The sequence below is a fragment of the Terrapene carolina genome, unplaced genomic scaffold, assembly GCF_002925995.2.
Source record: "Terrapene carolina triunguis isolate 2854851 unplaced genomic scaffold, T_m_triunguis-2.0 Scaffold51227, whole genome shotgun sequence".
NCBI lineage: Eukaryota > Metazoa > Chordata > Testudines > Emydidae > Terrapene > Terrapene triunguis.
Genome location: NW_020715578.1, coordinates 1 through 5,658, shown reverse-complemented (window position 1 = coordinate 5,658; position 5,658 = coordinate 1). Strand labels below are relative to the sequence as shown.

At 63.8% G+C, this 5,658-nt stretch overlaps 1 protein-coding gene across 1 annotated transcript in view; it reads right to left on the bottom strand.

Moving 5' to 3' along the window:
* Positions 1-5,427, bottom strand: part of LOC112122805 (hormone-sensitive lipase-like) — an 11,704-nt gene extending 6,277 nt beyond the window's left edge. Inside the window, exon 1 of the mRNA XM_026647115.1 lies at positions 5,415-5,427. The gene's annotated coding sequence lies outside the window, so the exon portion shown is untranslated. The remainder of the gene's footprint in view (positions 1-5,414) is intronic.
* Positions 5,428-5,658: the final 231 nt, after the last annotated feature.

Here is a 5,658-nt window from a genome sequence, read left to right as displayed (position 1 = left end):
TCCTCCCAGTGCCCCAGCCGGGGCCCTAGCCCCGTACTCACCCTCCAGCCAGACCCCCCACACCCACTTACCCTCGTCCTCCCAGTGCCCCAGCCGGGGCCCCAGCCCCGTACTCACCCTCCAGCCAGACCCCCCACACCCACTTACCCTCGTCCTCCCAGTGCCCCAGCCGGGGCCCCAGCCCCGTACTCACCCCCCCACACACACACACACCCACTCATCCTCAACCCCCTCTGCTCATCCCCCCAGCCGGGACCCCAGCCCCCCACACACATCCTCACTCACCCTCAACCCCCTGTGCTCATCCCCCCAGTGCCCCAGCCGGGGCCCCAGCCCTGTACTCACCCCCCAGCCAGGACCCCAGCCCCCCCTCACCCTCAGCTGGTGCCGGCTCCCCTGGGCTCCCCTGGCCGTGGCAGAGCCAGTTCCCTGCAGCTCTTTATAGCCCAGCTGGGAGCCGGCTCCACCCCCGGGGAGGGGTTGAGCCCATGGAAGGGAGGGGGCGAGAGGCACTGGGAGTGGGGGCTGGTGGTTAGAGCAGGGGGGGCTGGGAGCCAGGACTCCTGGGTTCTCTCCCCGGCTCTGGGAGGGGAGGGGGCTGGTGTGTTAGACCAGGGGGCTGGGAGCCAGGACTCCTGCGATCTCACCCCAGCTCTGGGAGGGGAGTGGGGGCTAGTGGTTAGAGCAGGGGAGCTGCTCCCACCCGCTCCCCACCCAGGGCAGGCTCACAGCCAGGCCCCCATCTCACCCTACACCTCAGGGCCCTTTCACCCAGACCCGGCGTCCCCACAGCTGGGAGCCTCCGTTCGCGCCGCTCCCCAGAACCCCCTCCTCCAGCAGGGACTGGGGCTCCTGCCAAACAGGGCCTCACCCATGGGTCCCTGGGGCCCGGCTTGGAGCAAACAACAGCCAGGGGCACTGCAGGGCACTGACCTCCAGAGAGAGCCCCACAGCCGGGCCAGCCAGCCCCGGATCAGCCCCCCGTGGGTCAGCCCCCCGGGCCCATCCTGCCCGGACACGGGGGGTGTTATCCTGCGGGGGAGGGGGGCCCCTCTGATGCCAGAGCTGATGGGGTTAATGAGATGGGGGGCTGGCCCTGCTTGGCAGCTGCGAAAGCTCTGGGGACGGGGCAGGAATGTGCACAAACAGCTGGACTGGGGCAGGGGGGACTGGGGCAGGGGGTGCTGGGGGGGCGCGGGGTCCGGAAGGGCTGGGGAGCACAGGGGCAGGGGCAGAGGACGCCGGGGGGCTGGACAGGGGGTACTAAGGGGCTGGGGTCTCTCTCTCTAGTGTCTATCCCCCCAGGAAAGGGGTGTCAGAGGGGGAGGGGTTCCTATCCTAGGTGGTTCCAGTAATTGGCGCCTGCCCACAAGCAGCCATACGCTGCTAGACCCCCCCCCCCCCCCCCCCCCCCCCCCCCCCCGCCCCCCCCCCCCCCCCCCCCCCCCCCCCGCCCCAGAGCTGAGATACCCACAGGCCTGGGGCAGAAGCTCACATCCCCATGGCTGGCCGGCCTCCCATCCCCCCATTCGCTGCCCCCCCAGGGGACAACTGCCCCCCCCAGCTCCCCAGGCGCTGCCCCCCCCGGTGTGCTGTTGACGGCTGCTGTGCCCCCCAAGGCTGTCAGCAGGGGGGCGGGGGGGCACCGTGAGCAGCTGCTGGCCTTGTGACTCCCAGGGACAGAGGCCCGCGCAGGGAGCCGGGAGCTGTCGGTGCCAGGGCAGCTTGGTGCACATAGCGCTCATTGTACCACCTGCCCGCCCGAGGGGCAGCCCCCACCCCACAGCTCCGTGGGGGAGGGGACCTTGGGTGAGTCCTGCCCAGGGGCGGGAGTCCCTGTCCTGCGCCCCCAGGATCCCAGACTTGGGGGGCAGAGAAACGTCACACGGCCAGGTGCGTCTATGCCCAGCGTGCCTGTTTCCGGCCACGGAGCATAGATCATGGGGCAACAAAGGGACCTGGCGCCCCAAAGGAGGCAGGAAGGGGTCACCCCCCCCAGTGCACCGACCAGGGAGAGCTAGAAACCCCTCCCCCCACCATAATAAAGAAAGGCCCATGCCCCACACCTCCCCCCAAGCTTACCCACTGTGGCGTGCCCCACTCCCCCCATGGCAACACCCGGCGTGCCACGCCCCATGCCCCATCTGCCCCCCCCACATTCCCCAGCATGATACGCTCCCTTCCCCAGCACCACAACACCTCGAGGTCAGAGACACCCAGCAGAGCCAGCTGTACCCACCCACACAGCACCACAACACCTCCAGGGTCAGAGACACTCGTCAGACGTGGCTGTACCGCCCCACACAGCCCCACAACACCACGAGGGACACGAGACACCCGGTTGTACCCACCCACACAGCACCACACCACCTCCAGGGTCAGAGACACTCATCAGACGTGGCTGTACCGCCCCACACAGCCCCACACCACCACGAGGGACACGAGACACCCGGTTGTACCCACCCACACAGCACCACAACACCTCCAGGGTCAGAGACACTCGTCAGACGTGGCTGTACCACCCCACACAGCACCACAACACCTCGAGGGTCAGAGACACCTGTCAGACGTGGCTGTATACCCCACGCAGCCCCAGAAGGAAGAATTTTAGGCCCGATAAAAGAAACCCAACAGAGGCGTCGATGAAGATTTAAGAAGCTACATGGGAACGTCAGGCTCCGAACGCTCTGCCACGGGCCCCTTCGGCCCGAGGCCGTTGTGTTGCCGGAGCAGCTGGAACTGGAGGGACACGGCCGATAGTTCAGCCCAGGCCGACCGAGTGGCAAGAATATATCGGACGCGTCTTGCACGGCGCACAGGGCTTGTCTTTTCACTAAAGAGAACGCTCAGGCAACAGAGCTAAGTAACCGCCAGCCAAGGCGCCATCGCTTAGACAAGCCGCTCCAGTAACCATGCACCCGGTGCCTGCACACACAACTCTCCTACCCACCTTCTTGCGGGGGTGCAGGGCGTAATCCGTCACCGGGACAGGCGCTGCGTGCCGCTCCCGTCACCGTGCGATCTCATTCACTTATCTCTGGCCGGCGTCGGAGCAAGCGAACGAGTCGAACGACTCGACGTCAGCGTGACGAGCTGCCAAAGGAGGACAGAGCCCTGCAAGAGTGGGATGGGACTAACCAATGGCTCCTGCTGCCAGCGGAGCGCGCTGACGGACGGATGGCACACGGGGGTGGGCCCGGCTGGCCAGAGGAGCCTAGCACAGAGGGGCCTGTGGAAGTCACTCGCTGACTGAAGAGAAGCCACCAGCAGTAAGAGTCTTACACAAACGCTGTTGCCCAACGTGTCTTACACCAGCGGGGATGGCACAAGACGACATGTGCAGGGAGACAATGTTGCAAGAAGCCGCGAAGACGACACCTCGTTTCCTGCTGGCTGATGACGAAGGACCTGGGTCGCTTGGACTGGCCCATGCCAGCGTAGACACAGTGTGGAATGCCCCATGCCGCGCGGCAGGCAATGGAGAGAACACCCCGATCTACCCCCCCAGAAGCTGCAGAAGAGAGTTTGGAAACATGGGGATACCGCGTACAGAGAAACTGACCCGTCACCTCTTGTGGCCTCCGGGGAGATGTCAATAAACACTCTCCTGCCACCTTTACCATTGTGCCTTGGAATTCAGCCGGTCCCCGGAACCGTATCCAGGAACGTTCTGCCGGGGGAGAAACACCCACGTTGCTGCTCTTCAAGAAACACACCGTAGCTCTGGTGGGTCTAGCTGCTTGAGAGACGACTGCCCGGGACGAGCTGGGGGAGGCCTGAGGTTTGTTATTCGGGAGACGCTCTGTACAAGAGATGCGGGAGTCCGGGAGGTGAACGTGTCACCCGGACGACAGCCCAACTGGTAAAACGAATCATTGGGGAACTGCAGCCAGACAATCACCTGGGGAGGTGTCAACGCCGGACGCGCCGTTTGCGGGAACAGAACTGATGCAGCTGGAGCTGTGATGAAGTGGGGTTTTCCCCCTTGTTATGTTGTATGTGAGTCTTACTGTCCTATCCTAATACGGTGTGTGCCTCAGTTTCCCTGTGTACTGCACCAATGCCTAGGCGGTGGGAATTGGGTGTGTGACTTTCGCTGAGGCCCTCAGAGCAGGGGAGGCGGCTCAGAGGTCTGCACGTCATAACCTGAGACCCAGGATGGGGATGCCACCAGCTCCGTTTCTGACAGCCGGCAATGCCGTTACTGTGGAATGCTGTGTGAGAGAGAGAGAGAGAGAGAGAGAGAGAGGCGGGGGGAGGGGGGGAGGGTCTGCTGCCGTCTGAACTTACAAGACAGTATGCTGACATGCTCTCAGCCCCCCAAAACCCACTCTCTCTCCCTCGTCACACTTCACCCCACCCCCCCATATGAAAAGCATGTTGCAGTCACTTGCATGCTGGGATAGCTGCCCATAATGCACCGCTCCCAATGCCACTGCAAGTGCCGCAAATGTGGCCACGCCAGTGCGCTGTCAGCTGTCAGTGTGGACAGACTGCAGCACTTTCCCTACTGCGCTCTACGAAGGCGGGTTTAACTCTCAGCGCTCCACAGCTGCAAGTGTAGCCATGCCCTTAAGAACACCAACATCCAGACAAATGGAGGTACAGAGGCAAAAGGTGACCCAGTCTGTGAATATTGTACCAAGACTAGCAGGCTCCCAAAGACAAGGATGGAGCCGCTGCAAATCATGCAAGATGGACTACCCAGAAGGAAAGGCAAAGAGAATTTAAAAACGTGCACACGCATTTCACCGAGTACCCGGCTTTAGTGAGATCTCTCATACACGAGCTAGAAGATGCAATAGAGAAGCTCAAACCAAGAATCCCGTGGGCTGGACCTCCCCTACGGTTCTATGGAGAAGCACTTTGGGAAGAAGGCTAAAGCCGGGTTGTTGGAGTTCATCGACAAATCATGGAGAAAAGGGACGGTCCCTAATCAGTGGAACTCAGCAGTTACTGTTCTCAAGTCTGGGCTGGATCCGTCTTCTCCAAGCGGCTACCAGCCTGCCTCCTCAGCCAGTCACCTCGACAGATAACGGGGCACACGGTCCAATCACGGCTTCTGCGGGGGCTTCCAGCAGGAGGGAAGATGAAACTCATCCCAAAGGCAGCCGGGCCTCGCACTCAGTTCCAGGCTCCCTGGGAGCCTTCTGCCTGCCTCTCAGTGCCGGATTCCCATCCCAGCCACCCCAGTGACCGAGAGGAGTCTGTGTGGGTCTCAGCGCGGCGGGTGATAGCGTCTCAGTGATGAACTCAGCGAGAGGGGACTCCTGGCACAAGGTACCTCGGGAGAGGAGATTCCCTGCAGTACAGGGCAATGACAGGAAGACTCAATGGTACTGGACGCCTGGGTCCACTCCCGGCCCTGCCCCCCCCCCCGTGCCTCAGTTTACCCGCCGCTGGCCCGCGCTCACCTGTGGCTCCGGCTCCGGCTGCGGCTCCGCCCCGTCAGACCGGCTCCCGCTTCCGCCGGCCCCCGGCCCGGAATCGGGCACGTGACGCGCGCCGGCCAATCCGCCGCCACGCCGGTGGCGCCACGTCTGTTACCGGGGTAACTGCCTGGAACCCTCCTCCCCCTCCCCCCCCACCCGCGCGCGGCACCGCCCCCCCGCGCGCGGTGACCTCTGACCCCACAGCAGCCGCGAGGCCTGGGTGTGA